Genomic DNA, 17,031 nt, shown 5'->3' with positions numbered 1-17,031 from the left:
TGCCTCTTGTACACATGGAACTTTGTGACCACCCTACCTCCCGCCTCCCCAAACATGGCTCGGGGCCCGCACTGAGGCAGTCCTTGAATCCTGCCCACAGGCCCCTGATGCTGCTTGTCCAGCAGGCTCAGGCTGACGCAGGGCAGGGTCAGCTTCAGGCCAAAGTTTCTGTAGGCAGGTGTTGGGGGTGGGGCGGGTCTGTGGACAAAGGGCTGCCCTGTCTGAACGCCCAGTGCGTGCCATAAAGCTGATTCCTCTCTCTCCTGGTAGGTCAGAGCACAGGGATTCCTCCTGTTAATTCAAGTACTTGCAGGCTCCAAAGCTCTTAAAAACTTTTGGGGAAAAAAAAAAAAGTCAAGCAGAGAATTTTACCTTTATGCTAGAAAGGAGAAGAGAGTCCCAAAGGTATCTGTCTGGTCTAACAAATAAACCACAGTCTCACAAGTACTTATGCTTTCTGGAAAGGGAAGAGGTTAATTAGTTAATTTACTATTATTTTATGGACCATTTATAAAGTCTTTATTGAATTTGTTACAATATTGCTTCTGTTTATGACTCAACTAGTAAAGAATCTTCCTGCAGTGTGGGAGACCTGGGTTTGATCCCTGAGTTGTGAAGATCCCCAGGAGAAGGGGAAGGCTGCCCACTCTGGGATTCTGGCCTAGAGAATTCCACGGACTGTATAATCCATGGGGTCACAAAGAATTGGACACAACTGAGCGACGTCCACTTTCACTTTTCTGTTTTACGTTTTGGTTTTTTGGCTGCAAAGTATGTGGGACCTTAGCTTCTGGATCACGGGTTGAACGTGCACCCCCTGCATTGGAAGGTGAAGTCTTAACCTCTGAACCGCCAGGGAAATTCCTGAAGAAGTTAATTTAAATATCGTTTTCAGAAGAATAAGTTATTAATGGCTGACCAGAGTTGCAGCCTTTTGTTTGTTTGTTTTGGGGCTGTGCTACACAGCAGACAGGGTCTTAGTCCCCCAACCAAGGCTTGAACCTGTACCCCAGGCAGTGGAAGCTTGGCATCCTAACCATTGGATTTCTAGAGAATTCCTGAGTTGCCGCCTTTTAAAGTTTATAGATGCCATTGTACTGCTCCTATAGCAACCATCTCTGAAGTCTGAATATCTTAAAAAGATTCCTCCATACAAGTTACACTCCCAAAGATGACAGAAGTATAACAGAGAACAGGATTACCTATCTTCACTGAATGTTCTCGATTCACCCCTTTATCAGGATCAACTCTGTGAAGAAGAATCATGTCTGATTTTCTGCAACTCCAGGATAAGAAGGATTATACTCTCATCTTCCTGAGATTTATTTCATGAGCATTTGTGGGCTTGCTTTCTAAAACCAAGTACCAGCATTTCATTATAGAGTATTTAGAGAAGGAAAAAAGGCAGCTTAACATGTTCAAAGGAAAAGAGAAAGTTAAATGGATATCGGACACATTGTGTTTTCCATCTTCAGGTGGGAGAACGGTCCTTTCCCTCCAAGCAGAGTGTGAGGACTTGGCACAAGCGAGGCCGTGGGACTGTGTCTGGGGAAGGCTCAAGGAACAGGTACAGTGGAAAGTTCCTGGAAATATAGTGATTGTCAGCATGACCTTAAAAAAGTCTCTAGAGTAGATACTACTGCTGTCTGACTCAGGGGTAAATATTGGAGATGGTTTATTTTTATTCTATTTTTTCACCCTGTAGCATGCAAGATTTTAGTTCCCCAACCAAGGATCGAATCCCGGCCTTCCTGGGTTGGAAGCTCAGAGTCTTAACCGCTGGAGCACCAGGGAAGTCCTGAAACCTGCCCTTTTACTGATATATAACTCTTAGGGTCACAAGAAGCACCTGGGAAGCCAGAGACATCCACAGGTGTGAACAACAGTACTGTCCATGACCCACCTGGTGGGAAGAAACCAGCTGAGGCTCCCATGGGGGCTGGGGATCCGCCTCTAGTTTTCCTTTGGGGCATCAGTCCCTGTTCCCTTGGACAGTCTGTGTGGGCTGGGTTGTACTCTGCTCCTAAGCTTGTGCTCCCTTCCTAAGAGCAGGATTTAGTGGAGTATCTTGGTTAGCCCATCGTTCCTGGAGACATTCTGGAGGAGAGGAGGGGGAGGCCCTTGAAAGAAAACCCCACAGCAGGCAGGACGCCAATTTGCATGGGACTAAAAGCCTTCTTGGGATGTAGGGCTCTCAGTTTTAAAACTGGGGAAATTCTGGATGAACCAGGACAACTGGTCACTCTAAATGGACAGGGGGTAAAATGCTGGGTGGAGACTGGGTGGGAAAGAGGGCAGGGGACCAAGAGGGTGAAGGGGAGTGACCCCTCCTGCAGCTGGAGTCTGGAGAGGCCCAGGGCCTGGACATAGTCCCCATTTTGGTGAATCTGACCCTTTGCACAGGAGAACCTGATCAGGGCCCACCTGGATGGTGCAGCGGTAGTGTGTGTTGGGGTCAGGGGAGAAAGCCACCAGGGACTGGGGACTGAGAAGGAGCCTCAGCTGGTGACTGCAGGCCCTTGTGGAACTAGGGGGGCTAGTGAGGCAGGCCCATGTGGGCTGTTGGGGGTCAGCAGTTCCCCAATCCTGCTTTCAGGATAACCTCCCCTCTTTGGGGCCTCCTCTCCAGCTGGCAGGGAGATAGAAGCAGCTGTTGCTCTGCAGTTTGTAAGCTGGGCAGAAGAAGCAGAAGTAGCTGCCCCATCGATTATGGCAGAGATTTAGGCATGGAGGGTCCTCAGGGCTGGGAGTGGGGAGGTAGGGGAGCCTTGGGAAAGGGAGCAGGTCTTAGGGAGAGCAAGCATGCCTTTCTTAATTTCTGCACCACCAGGTGCTTTTGCTCACCTCGACCTGCATGTGGGCACAGGCCGTGTGAGGATAAGAGGTGGGGGCCATAGCATTGAGCCTGACCCACCTTCCTGAGCTCCAAGCTCAAGTGTATCATTCTCTCACTGTGTGATTCCTGGCTCATAATCCGGCTGTAAGCTACTTGAGTGTCTCAGATATTTCTTCATCATTCCCCTCAACAATGGCTGCTTGGGGGCAGGCTCCAGGTAAACCAGCTAGGACTAAAAGAAGATGACTTAAATTTGGGCTACTGCTCATCTCAAGACAGTCTACAGGTTGAGTGAACCAAGTTAACCGCCTAATTGAAAAAAAAAATCAATAATTTTCGGAGAAACATCACTGAACCCACAGACTTTATAATGTCCAGGGTATAATCCACAATTACTCCAAATAAGAAGAAACAGGAAAACACAAACCACACTCTAGAGAAAGACAACAGACCAAACCCTGAGATGACCCAGATGGTGGAGTCAGAGCCCAAGGACTTCAGCACACAGAGATGCAAAGCTACAGTCCATCAGGTAGCAAGCTATGCTCCTTTGAAAGAAAAAAGACAGGAACACAAGCAGAGAAACAGAAACTTAAAATATAGAGCCACAGAGAGGCAGGATATGAAATTTTTAAAAAATCACTGGCTTAATAGAAGGATGGAGATGGTAGAAGAGTCAGTAACCTTGAAGATAGATAAATAGAAATTAATCGATCTGAAGGACAGAGAGGGAAAAAAACTTTTAAAATGAGCAGAAACTCAGGAGCATGATATTAAAAAAAACTCTCTAAGATATGTATTCTTGGAGTCCCAGAAGGAGAGGAGAGAGAGAGAGAGTGAGGCAGCAAAAATATTCAAAGAAATAATGGTTGGAACTTTCCAGCTTTTGTGAAAGGCGTATATCTTCAGGTTCAAGAAACTTCATAAACTCCAAGCAGAATTGAAAATAAACAAAGAGGCACATCAGAGTCAAACTGCTAAAAACCAAAGATAAGAAGGGAATCTTGAAAGAGGCTGGATAGAGATAAAGGACATGCTGAAAACAGAGAACAACATTCTCAATGTCACTGCTTTCTCATCAAAAACCATATAGAAGCAAGCAGTGTTGCAGCATCTTTAGAACACCAAAAGAAAAAAAGTCCTCAGCTCCGAGTTACTTTGCCAGTGAAAATGTTCTTCAAGATTGAAGATGAAATGAAAGCATTTTCAGATAAAAGAAAACTTCAAGACTTTGTTGTGAGCAGAGCTGCTGTAAGAGAGATGCTCCTAGGGTTTGTAGGGTTATGGGCAGGAATCAAGGTGAATGAGCTACTGGAGGACAGATCAGGAGAGGCGGTACCCTGATGGCTCAGAGGGTAAAGAATCAGCCTGCAACTTGGGAGACCTGGGTTTGATCCCTGGGTTGGGAGGGTCCCTTGGAGGAGGGCATGGCAACTCACTTCAGTATTCTTGCCCAGAGAATTCCATGGACAGAGGAGCCTGGCGGGCTACAGTCCATGGGGTTGCAAAGAGTTGGACACAACTGAAGCAAGCTGGCGCATAGTTGATTTATAGTGTTGTGCCAATCTTTGAAGAAATTAAGAAAGGCTAATGACAAGGAATGCTAATGCTGCAAAAAGAAACTAGAAACTATAAGGAGGAGTAAAGAAAAATTAGAAAATACATTTGCCAAGGACCAACTTTTGGTCCTTGGCTACCAGCTCAGGCCACATAGATCCTTTCAGTCCTGGGAGCTTATGCGGTGTGCTCAGCTGCTTCAGTCGTGTCCTACTCTTTGCGACCCCATGGACTGTAGTCTGCCAGGCTCTTCTAGAAGCTGAGTTAAAGGCCCTGAATAGCAGAATGAATAATGCAGAAGAAAGACGAAATGATCTCAGTACTTTTCAAGGGTACAGAGCTTGAGAAAAGTTGCCTAGAGCAACCACTAAAAGAAAATTTAAAAATAAGAAAAAAGAAAAAAAAAGAAGGCAAAGAGGTAGAGCTGAGGCCAATCTATGGATTGAAATGAAATTCTGAACTCTAACTCCATTTAATTTGGGAGGACTTGCTTCTAGTAGGGTGACCTATTAGAAATCATCCTGGTTTGTCTGGGACACGGGGCTTTCAATCCTAAAACAGATTTAGTCCCAGGCAGACTGGTAACTTCTTGTCTTTCAATCATCTATTCTGTCTCCCTTCCCTTAGTCAAATGTGAGCCCCTAAAGAGTAGAAGTACATTTGCTCTGTGGAGGCCCCCACCCTCAGCAGGAGAACTGAATAAAGAAAATAAACAATGAAACTCTAAGGACACTATGTCCACAAAAATAGAAAACACAGAAGCAGTCTAAAATGAATACCCTCTAATATACAGGAACAGTGTATTAGAGAATAGGGCTACGGATGGTCTAAAAAATGTTACTCTGTTTAGTGAAATTCTTGTAATGTTACTAAATGACTTTGATAATCACAAAAGGGCTTGGTAATTATGGAAGGACTGATGCTGAAGCTGAAGCTCCAATACTTTGGCCACCTGATGCGAAGAGCTGACTCACTGGAAAAGACCCTGATGCTGGGAAAGACTGAGGGCAGGAGAAGAAGGGAGTGACAGAAGATGAGATGGCTGGATGGCATCACTGACTCAATGGACATGAGTTTGAGCAAGCTGCGGGAGTTGGTGATGGACAGGGAAGCCTGCAGTGTGGTAGTCCATGGGGTTGCAAAGATTCCAACACGACTGAATGACTAGACAGCAAAAATGATCATTGTGACCAGCCAGCCCTTTCTAAGCCAGATGAAGACAATGATAGACCTTGGCTCTGGGGGCATCTTGAATCCATAGGATTAATGGAGAAGAACTTTTGGTCCTTGGCTACCAGCTCAGGCCACACAGATCCTTTCAGTCCTGGGAGCTTATGCGGTGTGCTCAGCTGCTTCAGTCGTGTCCTACTCTATGCGACCCCCTGGACTGTAGTCTGTCAGGCTCTTCTAGGTTTCTCCAGGCAAGAACCCTGGAGGGGATTGCCATGCCCTCCTCCAGGAGTTCTTCCAGACCCAGGGGTAGAACCTGGGTTTCCCACATTGCAGGCAGATTCTTTATTGCTGAGACCACCGGGGAAGCTCCTGGGAGTTTATATCTTAAGGCAAATCCGTATCCTGCTGTCTTTACTCTGCCCTTATCTCCAGTTCTCACTTACACCTTCTGAGCCAACTTCTGGGTCTACTGAGTTGTGTTTCTCATTAACTGAAGAAGGCAGGGGGCTGAGGTAGGGAGGGGGGCAGTCTTTGAAGCTGTGGTGGGGGATGGAGACAGAGCGAGGGAGAACATGGCGACCAGGGCACTAAGTACAGAGACTCATTTTCAGTTTGGATTTTTATTTTTGCTTTTATTTTTTTTTAGTAAATAAATAAATTTACTCCTTTTTGGCTGTGCTGGTTCTTTGTAACAGTGCCCGGGCTTCTCCTTGCAGTAGCTTCTCTTGTTGCCGAGCACGGGCTCTAGTAGTTGTGGCGCAGGGGCCTAATTGCTCCGAGGCGTGTGGGATCTTCCTGGATCAGGGATTGAACCTGTGTCTGCTGCATTGGCAGGTGGATTCCTAACCACTAGACCACCAGGGAAGTCCTTTGGTTTTATTTTGGCAGTTCCCATTGGTGCTGCCACCTGCTGTCCTGTGTGGGGAAGCGCCCATGGGGGCAGGGATGGCAGGGTGGCGGGTGGAGGCGGGGTGCTGGGTTTTCCAGATCAGGAAGGTTTTTCTGCAGCCTTCATTAGACCTCAGAATTTAAAGAGGAGTTTGCTGTCTCTTGGACTCCAGACAACCTCAGAAGACCCTGGGCTGAAAGGGTGGGGCAGTTTCCTGTCTTTAGACAGCTCGCCCTGGGTCAGGACAGGTTCCCTGCCCAGAGTCTGGTGAGGAGAGGTACAGGAGTGAGGTGGAGAGCAGATGGGGCTAAGGAGGCCTGAGTCAGGGATCCTGGGCTTCTGTCCTTAATGGTCAGTATAGATGTGGGCAGACCAGGGATTTAGAGGTAAGAGTGACTCTGCTGGAGGTGGCGAACCAACTTATGGACAAGAGTTGGGAGGAAGAAGGAGAGGATGAGATGAATGGAGAGAGCAGTGCGGAAGCATATACTCTACTGTGTATAACATAGATAGCCAATGGGAATTTGCTGTATGACTCAGGGAACTTAAACCAAGCTCTGTAATAATCCAGAGGGATGGGATAGGGTGGGAGGTGGAAGGTGAGAGGTAGGTCCCAAAGGGAGGGGACATATGTACAGTTCAGTTCAGTTGCTCAGCTGTGTCCAACTCTTTGCAACCCCATGGACTGTAGCACAAGAGGGCTCCCTGTCCATCACCAACTCCTGGAGTTTACCCAAACTCATGTCTATTGAGTTGGTGGTGCCATCCAACCATCTATCCTCTATCATCCCCTTCTCCTCCTGCCCTCAATCTTTCCCAACATCAGAGTCTTTTCAAATGAGTCAGCTCTTTGCATCAGGTGGCCAAAGTAATGGAGTTTCAGCTTCACCATCAGTCCTTCCAATGAACACTTAGGACTAATCTCCTTTATGATGGACTGGTTGGATTTCCTTGAAGTTCAAGGGACTCTCAAGAGTCTTCTCCAACACCACAGTTCAAAAGCATCAATTCCTCTGTGCTCAGCTTTCTTTATAGTCCAACTTTCACATCCATACAAGACTACTGAAAAAGCCATAACCTTGACTAGATGGACCTTGGTTGACAAAGTAATGTCTTTGCTTTTAAATATGCTGTCTAGGCTGGTCATAGCTTTCTTGCCAAGGAGCAAGCATCTTTTAATTTCATGGGTGCAGTCACCATCTGCAGTGATTTTAGAGCACCCCCCCCCGCAAATAAAGTCTGACACTGTTTCCACTGTTTCCCCATCTATTTCCCATGAAGTGATGGGACCAGGTGCCACGATCTTAGTTTTCTGAATGTTGAGCTTTAAGCCAACTTTTTCACTCTCTTCTTTCACTTTCATCAAGAGGCTCTTTAGTTCTTCTTCACTTTCTGCCATAAGGGTGGTGTCATCTGCATATCTGAGGTTATTGATATTTCTCCTGGCAATCTTGATTCCAGCTTGTGTTCATCCTGTCCAGCATTTCTCATGATGTACTCTGCATATACGTTAAATAAGCAAGGTGACAATATCAGCCTTGATGTATTCCTTTCCCTGTTTGGAACCAGTCTGTTGTTCCTTGTCCAGTTCTAACTGTTGCTTCCTGACCTGCATAGAGATTTCTCAAGAGGCAGGTCATGTGGTATTCTCAGAGATGGGTATTCCCATCTCTTTCAGAATTTTCCACAGTTTATTGTGATCCACACAGTCAAAGGCTTTGGCATAGTCAATAAAGCAGAAAGACATATGTACTAATTCATGTTGATTAGCAGAAATGAAACCATTGGCAGAAATGGAACCAACATTGTAAAGAAATTATCCTTCAATTAAAAAACAACATTTTAAAAAAGAGTGACTCTGTTGGAGTTGGGTCTGTCCTTCTTGCTCCCCTACCCCGAGTCATCTCTGGTTTCAAGCTAACTTCCATAGCCTCAGGGTATTTGGGCGGGATTGAGTCACTCTGAGAGCTTCCCAGGTGGTGCTAGTGGTAAAGAACCAACCTGCCAATGCAGAAGACTTAAAGAGATGAGGGTTTGAACCCTGGGTCAGAAAGATCCCCTGGAGGAGGTCATGACAACCTACTCCAGGTTTCTTGCCTGGAGAATCCCATGGACAGAGGAGCCTGGTGGGCTATAGTCTGCTGCTGCTGCTGCTAAGTCGCTTCAGTCGTATCCGACTGTGTGCGACCCCATAGATGGCAGCCCATCATCCCTGGGATTCTCCAGGCAAAAATACTGGAGTGGGTTGCCATTTCCTTCTCCAATGCATGAAAGTGAAAAGTGAAAGTGAAGTCCTTCAGTTGTGTCTGACTCTTAGCGACCCCATGGACTGCAGCCTACCAGGCTCCTCTGTCCATGGGATTTTCCAGGCAAGAGTACTGGAGTGGGGTGCCATAGCCTTCTCCAGGGCTATAGCCTATAGGGTTGCAAGGACTTGGACATGACTGAAGTGATTTAGCACGCGCGCGTGCGTGCACACACACACACACACACACTCATGAAACAATCTGAAAGGCAGGTCTGCCACTAGCCTTGCCCCTCTTGTCCACCTTCCCTATTCTGTCAGCTGTCTGTCTAGAGTATCCACTGATCACACTCCTCCCCAGTTTAAAACTTTTCAATGACTTTTCTCTCTGATCCTCAAGATGGAGACCAAGCTCTTTCATTATCAGGGCACCTTCTTCATTACAGGCCTGCAGAGGTACCATCTATATATGTGGGTGAGCTCCTGCTGGGGGGCAGAGCGGGAGAGCAGGCGCCAGGTAGGTGTTGGAGTTTTCAAGGCAGGTGTCCAGGGAGGAAGGGGGCCCATGGTAGACAGGGGCGTCCAGGAGCTGGGCTTGGCAGTGGGGGCAGATGGTCAGGGAAAAGGTGCCTGAGCATCCTTTCTGCTCTGATCCAGCGAGGGAGGGAGGGAGGCTCACCTCCAGTGTAACCCTGTGCCCTTCAGTGCTCCGAAGTGAGTTCCAGCCTTTGTCATGTGACCCCACCCCTTGATGCTGTGTTGTTGTTGTGTCTAACTCTTTGCAACCTCATTGACTGCAGCACTCCAGGTTCCTCTGTCCTCTGCTGTCTCTCAGAGTTTGCTCAAATTCATGTCCATTGCATCAGTGATGCTATCTAACCATCTCATCCTCTGTTGCCTGCTTCTCCTCCTGCCTTCAACCTTTCCCAGTATCAGCGTCTTTTCTAGTGAGTTGGCTCTTTGCAACAGGTAGCCAAAGAACTGGAGCTTCAGCTTCAGCATCAGTCCTTCCAATGAATATTCAGGACTGATTTCCTTTAGGATTGACTGCTTTGATCTCCTTGCAGTCAGTCCAAGGGACTCTCAACAGTCTTCTCCAACATTCCAGTACAAAAGCATCAATTTTTCTGTGCTCAGCTTTCTTTATGGTCCAACTCTCATATCCATACATGACTACTGGAAAAACCATAGCTTTGACTATATGGACCTTTGTCAGCAAAGTGATGTCTTAGCTTTTTAATATGCTGTCTAGGTTTGTCATAGCTTTTCTTCCAAGGAGAAAGCATCTTTAATTTCATGGCTGCAGTGATGGTCCATGGTGATTTTGGAGCCCAAGAAAATAAAATCTGTCACAGCTTCCACTTTTTCCCTTCCACTGCTGGGTACCTTGCCCTTTGTTAGAGAGAGCAGTATTGCGGATGGATGGTGTCCTTGAGATGGCTCGGCAGGTCCTCACCTGGTGGCCTGGCTAATATCCACTCTGGTCTTTATTTGGTGGCAGGGCTCTGGCACTGTGGTGGATCTGGCCTGGTGAGTGTTCAGAAGTTGCAGTGAGGCTGGCCAGGGGGCTGCCTGTAGTCTCCGACCTTTGGAGAGAATACAGGGACACGGAGCCATTAAGACACCTTCCCTCATGGCCTCCTCTTTCCCGTCATCAGATTTGGTTAAACCCGCTGGCATCTGCTTTGAGTCTTCTTCCGCCCATGTTTCTCCATCTCACCCTCCCTCTTTTCAGCAAAGAAGCATCTGGCTCTAGGATCACTGTGTTGGCCCCTGAGGGCTGGGAGGATCCCAGAGATTCCCTACTCGGCAAGGTATCCCGGGAGTCCAGGTGCAGGTACGGCTCTTCCCAGGCTTGTCTGTGTGGATACCACCCCACCTCCACCCACATTGCTGCTGGTCTTCGGGTCCCTGCCACTCTGTCCTCTGCAGAATTTGTCAATCAGCTCCCCACCAGCACAGATGTGACTCTAGCTGAGACTCCCTCCCTGCCTCTGGATGGGCACGCTTTCTAATGACATGAGACTTACTAAGGTGGACTGTGCTGCACTATTGAAACCACAGAGTAAGTAAGGCCACACACCTGTCAGAGGGGCGGGGTATCACCTGAAGACGCTGGATGTTTTTTGTAACAATCACCTCAGGAAGAGGTGGGTTCTCAGATAGTGGTCCAGCAGGTGGGCCTCTAAGAGGAAGAACAGAGGCCACCTGCCTGTCTTTTTAGACAGGCAGGCCACCTACCCCCACTTTTTTTAGACTTCTGAGGACTGGACACTGAGGTGTGGGCCCTGGTTCTGGGTGCTCAGGTGTCTGAGCTTAGGGCTAGGATGGAAGGGCCTATGACACTGGATATGGAACCATAGCTTCTTGTGGATGGACAGGTTTTTATTGCCCTAAATCATCTTCCCCCAATTCTTTAAAATTTTTATTTTATTTTTTTAAATTATGAAAATATGATAGCACATTCATAGGAGACTTGGAAAATACAGAACAAAGTCACATGCATTGTTGTTCAGTTGCTAAGTTGTGTCTGACTCTTTGTGACCCCATGGATTGCAGCACATCAGGCTCCTCTGTCATGGGATTCTTCAGGCAAGAATACTGGGGTGGGTAGCCATTCCCTCCTCCAGGGGATTGTCTTAACCTAGGGATCGAACATGAGTCTCCTACATTGCAGGCAAATTCTTTACCACTGAGCCACCAGGGAAGCCTGAGAAAGAGCAAAGCAGGGCCCAAATGGCTTAAATTAAATAAAAAAAAAAAATTATGGAAGAGCTCTTGACCTTAGATGTACTCGCTTAACAAAATTTTAAGTGTACAACGGTTAGCTATAGGCACAATGTCTTACAGAAAATCTGAACTGTCTTTTATAATCTGGCCTTGGAAGTAACAGAGTATCCCTGTTGCCATGTTATATTGGGCCCACAGACCAACTCTGATACAATGTGGGAAGAGACAACTCCAGGAAGGGAATTCTGAGAAGCAGGGATCCTTGGGGGCCAGATTGGGGGCTGGCTATCACACAAGCAGACAGATTATTTTCTTTTATGGTGTTTCTTTTTTAAGAATTAATTAATTAATTAATTATGGCTGTGCTGGTCTCATCGCTGCATGGGGGCTCTAGTTATGGTGCCAGAGGTCTACCCTTCTTTGCAGTGTTTGGGCTTCTGCTTGCGGTGGCTTCTCTTGTTGCAGAGAACGGGCTCTACGACATGTGGGTGTTAGTAGTTGGGGAGCATGGGCTTAGTTGCCCTGTGGCAAGTGGAATAGTCCCCGCCCAGGGATTGAACCTGTGTCCCCTGCATTGGCAGGCAGATTCTTAACCACTGGACCACCAGGGAAGTCCAGAAGTAGACAGCTTATTTTAGTACAATAAATACAGAGGATCACCTAGCAGGATGTCATTTTTGCTAGATATGGTTGTATTTTAGATGCAGTAACCTGACGTCGGACACGACTCAGCGACTTCACCTTCATTTTTCACTTTCATGCATTGGAGAAGGAAATAGCAACCCACTCCAGTGTTCTTGCCTGGAGAATCCCAGGGACAGGGGAGCCTGGTGGGCTGCTGTCTATGGGGTCGCACAGAGTTGGACGCGACTAAAGCGACTTAGCAGCAGCAGCAGCAGCAGCAACCTGAAGTCTGAGTGCCTTTCAGGCTCTGACCCTCTCCTCCTCAACCCTAACAACCAAAACACTCCTTCATCTACCCCATCAAGGATTGCAGAGATCAAAGTACGGCCTACAGGGGACCAAACATGAGAAGAGGTAGGGATTTGGGAAGACAGCCAAGGGTTAAAAAGCACCAAGAAAAGGAGAGGGATGGGTAAGGAAAGAGGAGCCCCAGACAGGACGCCCTTTCCAACCTTGGGAGGGTAAACATAGTGAGAATCTAGGACTGCGGTTCCCCGCCAGCAGATCGTCCAAAGCGATCAGACGCTGGAGGTTTCAGTTCCAAAGCTCTTACCCCCTCGGGGGCTTTGTGCTGACTCTCAAGCCTGAAATAAAGTCCTTTAGTGAAGGACTCTTTAAACATAGTGTGTATGTGCCTGGGTTGCTAATGCGCAGGCGGTTCTGCTGCAGCCAGCACCATCCCTTCCTTTGACAATAAGGAGTTTGTGGGCAAGGCTGCACTTGGACCTCAGATGATCCACTTCCGTCATACTCTCTGTTCTAGCTCCTTTTGTTTTCTCCAAGACTTTAACAAACCCTTATTTGAAACAGTGCCCCTTGTCACATCTATGCTGCTCACAAAGAAAGGAAGGGAGTGGCAGCAGAGGCAGGGGAGCCCTCCGCAGAGGACTGGGGGAGTGCTCTGTGACCTAGCTGCCCTCCCCTTGTCGGGGTTCTCTCTCCATCTGGGACCTCACACATTAAGAATGACAACAGGTTCCTCACAGGTGGGTCAAAGACAGCAGTGGGCAATGTTTGTCTGCAAACCGCTGGGAGGAGAGAGGAGGCCGAGGGGAGAGGTGGGTGTGGAAGGCAGGATGGTAGATGTTACCCAGCATGGAGGTTGAGTGGACAGGTCCTGTGAAGAGACCAAGGCTCAGCAGTGAAATAGTTTGCCCAAGGTCACACAGTGAGGCAGTGACAGCACCTTGGAGAGCTGTGTTTTTAGGTTTGTCTTGCGCAGAACATGGAAGAGAGAAGGGCTGGCTTCCAGCAATCCTCTAGAATGTGGATGACAGGCTGCACAGATGGGAGTTCCCTGGTGATCCAGCTGTTGAGAATCTGTCTTCCAATGCAGGAGATGTGGTTTTGATCCCCGGTCATGGAACTAAGATCCTACATGCCTCAGGGAAACATGCTGAAGATACAGAAAAGCCCCTGCCACAATGAAGAGCCTCACAGCCATCCCCCCACCCCTGCCTCTGCCCCCGAGATGGAATACACATATTCGTGGCTTATCTGCCAGGCTGGAAGGACTGGGTAGGCCCAGCACAAATGGAGGGATGGCTGGAGCCTCCTTCCTGCAGAGGATAACATTTGAGGGGAGGGAATCGGGCTAGGACTCTGCTCTCTCTTTTGGGACTCCAGGGTCTGCAGTGGCCTCTAAGAGTCCCCTGACGTAGTAGGGTCCCGCTGAGTTACAGGATCAGCTCCTGGTTGGGATGCCTTTGTGTTCTGCAGGTGAGGACTTTCCTGCTGCTCTTTCAACCTGCAAGTCTGGGCGCATGGGGTAGCTGCATGGGGATGGTGGCTAAGGTGAGGGGGCAGCTTGAGGGATACACAGCTTAGACTTTGTCATTCCTGCCCCCTGTGGAGCCCCAACCAGAAGGTAGAGTCTGATTTCTTGGGCAACATGGCATTGTCTGCTTCAGGGCACATGCCCACTCCTGACCTCTTGTCCAAGTTGGTCAGTTTCTTCTGAGCAGAGGGATCTGGACTGACCTAGGGTAACTCAGCTGGTAAAGAATCTACTTGCAATGCAGGAGACCCTGGTTCGATTCCTGGGTCAGGAAGATCCCCCGGAGAAGGGATAGGCTACCCACTTCCTGGGTTCAATCCCTGGGTTAGGAAGATCCCTTGGACGATGGCAAGGCAACCCACTCCAGTATTCTTGCCGGGAGAATTCCCACGGACAGAGGAGCCTGGAAGGCTATAGTCCATGGGGTTGCAAAGAGTCAGACACAACTGAATGACTAAGCACAGCACAGAGAATCATTTGGGGTTCAGGCCTGGAAGGTTGCTTGTGTTCAGGCCTGGTGGATGCGGAGGGGTCAGGGGCCTGGCATGGGGCTGGGTTGGAAGGGTGCAGTCACTCTGTGTCACATGGAGATAAACATCCTTGATTCCTGATCATCTCCCTAGGGGCTAAGACTCTGGTCAACAAAATTAAAGCTGATCCTGGGAGCCACGACTTTGTGATCCTGGAAAGGCTGGGATGGGACAACTTGTCCATAGCTGTTTTGCCCGCACCCCAACCCTTGCCTTTTCATCACTCACCCATCAGCGCCCCTGGTGACTAACTCTTCCATCTGAGAGTGAGTGGTTCAGCCTGATTTGAATGAGGGGTAGGGGCTTGGCATAGTGAGCCCATGTGGGCTGAGAACTGGACTGTGTGTGTGTGTCTGTCTGTCTGTCTGGCCACAGTAGGGATGGAGTGTCTATCCAACAGGGTGTTGGAGGAGGGATTGAATTTGGTGGGTAACTGGCTCCCACTGCAGCAAGCAGCGCCCCCTGCTGCCCACAGGGGAAATAGCAGCCCTAGTCTGGGTGGGTCCACTTCCATTTGGAGGGACCCCAGGCAGGCAGCTCAGTCCATACTCAGTCGGACTCTGTTGTGTCCGACTCTGTGTTCCTTTGGGGTCTGGAGGCCTCTTGTTGGATTCTGGCTCCTGGAGGGAAGGGGTCCAGGGGAGGCTGCCGATCCGCGGTGGGGAGGGTGTGGGTGCTCGCATCATAGGAGTCCCGGGGGATGAGGCTGCTTCTGCTGGGCTCCAGTGGTCACAGGGGAGGCCAACGTGCTCCCGGGTCAGGCCCTCTGGAGAGACCCCAGCCAGGGACCGACATGCAGAGCACAGCGGGCAGTCCTGTGCATAGAGGCCTGGACATGCGCTGTGAGCTCCCAGTGGCCAGGACCTAGTGAATACACACACCCAGAGCATTTTTCCCATGGCTTCCCTGCACCCAGAAGGAACAGGTAGGGTCCCCAGTTCTCGGAAGGCTCTCCCCTCCCCCCTCTGCTAGGGCCCTGCAAAGAGGCTGTGCAGGGAAGTAACGGCTCAGGTCCGCTCTGAGTTTGTCCTTGTCTTTTCCAAATTTGTTCCAGGCTGGTGCGGGGGTTGAGTGCTGCAATCCTAGTTTGTGGCCGGAGCCCCAGAGACCATCTCAAATGTTCCGGGGCCCAGTCATTGCAGGAAGAGGAGGCAGGGGTGTGCATCCAGTGAGCACCGGCCAGGGACTTCCCAGCAATCCCCTCCCCTCCCCCAGCCAGGCACTGTCCCCACCCCACCTGAGCCCTCTCTCTGTGCTCTTGCCCCATGGGACTTTTACTCTGAAAGAGCCAAGGCCTCTGTAGGTAGGGAGGTGACCAGAGGCTGCAGCTGGCCTGGCCTCTGGACAGGCCCTACCCTTCTGGGCTGTTTTCCAGGGCAGCGATTCTGGGCCCCTTTGGGAGGAGCCATGCTGCCTTCAGTTGTCTTTCTTACCTTCTGTGCCCAGCCTTGCTGGACTGTAGGCAGAGGGTCTTTGAGGCCTGCTGCCTTCACACCTACTATTGCCTTCACACCCTCATGTCCTTCATCTTTCAGGTCCTTGGCCTTGAACCCTCCGAGAAATGGAGTCGTAGTGGAAATGGAGCCTGCTCAGTTGTGTCCGACTCTTTGCCATCCCATGGACTGCAGCCCACCAGGCTCCTCTGTCCATGGGGTTTCTCCAGGAATAATACTGGGGTGGTTGCCTTTCTTATCTCCAGGGGGTCTTCCTGACCCAGGGATTGAACCTGGGTCTCCTGCAGCTCCTGCTTTGGCAGGTGGATTCTTTACTACTGTGCCACTTGGGAAGCCCAGCCATATTATTAAACAAGGATATCACGGCCAACATCGTGTCCGGCCCTCCAAATGTGAATTTCTGAGCCCAGAGGGCACCCAGGAAGAACAATGCCTGCAATCCAGCAGCTGTCAGGCTGCAGCCACTCCCTACCGTCCATCACTTGAGGAACTAAGGATGTGAAAATCAAATCAAATCGAATTGCAGGATGCTGCCCCTAGATAGCTGAGGCGCATATGAAAGGAATGCTTTCAGTAAGCCCAGGCTCTTGCATCTTCCCATACATCAGTCAGTTCAGTTCAGTTCAGTCGCTCAGTCGTGTCCGATTCTTTGCAACCCCATGAATCGCAGCACGCCAGGCCTCCCTGTCCATCACCATCTCCCGGAGTTCACTCAGACTCACGTCCATTGAGTCGGTGATGCCATCCAGCCATCTCATTCTCTGTTGTCCCCTTCTCCTCCTGCCCCCCATCCCTCCCAGCATCAGAGTCTTTTCCAATGAGTCAGCTCTTCGCATGAGGTGGCCAAAGTATTGGAGTTTCAGCTTTAGCATCAGTCCTTCCAATGAACACTCAGGACTGATCTCCTTTAGGATGGACTGATTGGCTCTCCATACATAGAAAAGCACTAAATTCCTTAACTTGAGATATTTGGTTTTCCTTAATTAACAATAATCTTTTGATGTTCAGACTACCTGCCCCTTGTTGCAAAACTTCTTCACAATCTGACTGACAACGCCCACACCCCAACAGTTCTCTCAGGGTCACTTGAGATGCTGTCTTTTGGGTCTGAAGTCTTAAGAATTCTCACCAAATAAAACATAACTCTGAACTTTCA

General features: G+C 49.1%; 1 long non-coding RNA gene across 1 annotated transcript in view; it reads left to right on the top strand.

Annotated features, from left to right (window-relative positions):
• Window positions 1-17,031, top strand: part of LOC138436007 (uncharacterized) — a 17,372-nt gene extending 341 nt beyond the window's left edge. The window contains exons 2-3 of the long non-coding RNA XR_011255314.1: window positions 1,476-1,567; window positions 15,957-17,031. This is a non-coding gene — a long non-coding RNA (uncharacterized lncRNA). The remainder of the gene's footprint in view (window positions 1-1,475; window positions 1,568-15,956) is intronic.

The sequence above is a fragment of the Ovis canadensis genome, chromosome 3 (genome assembly GCF_042477335.2).
Source record: "Ovis canadensis isolate MfBH-ARS-UI-01 breed Bighorn chromosome 3, ARS-UI_OviCan_v2, whole genome shotgun sequence".
NCBI lineage: Eukaryota > Metazoa > Chordata > Mammalia > Artiodactyla > Bovidae > Ovis > Ovis canadensis.
This window is presented reverse-complemented; position numbering and strand designations above follow the sequence as displayed.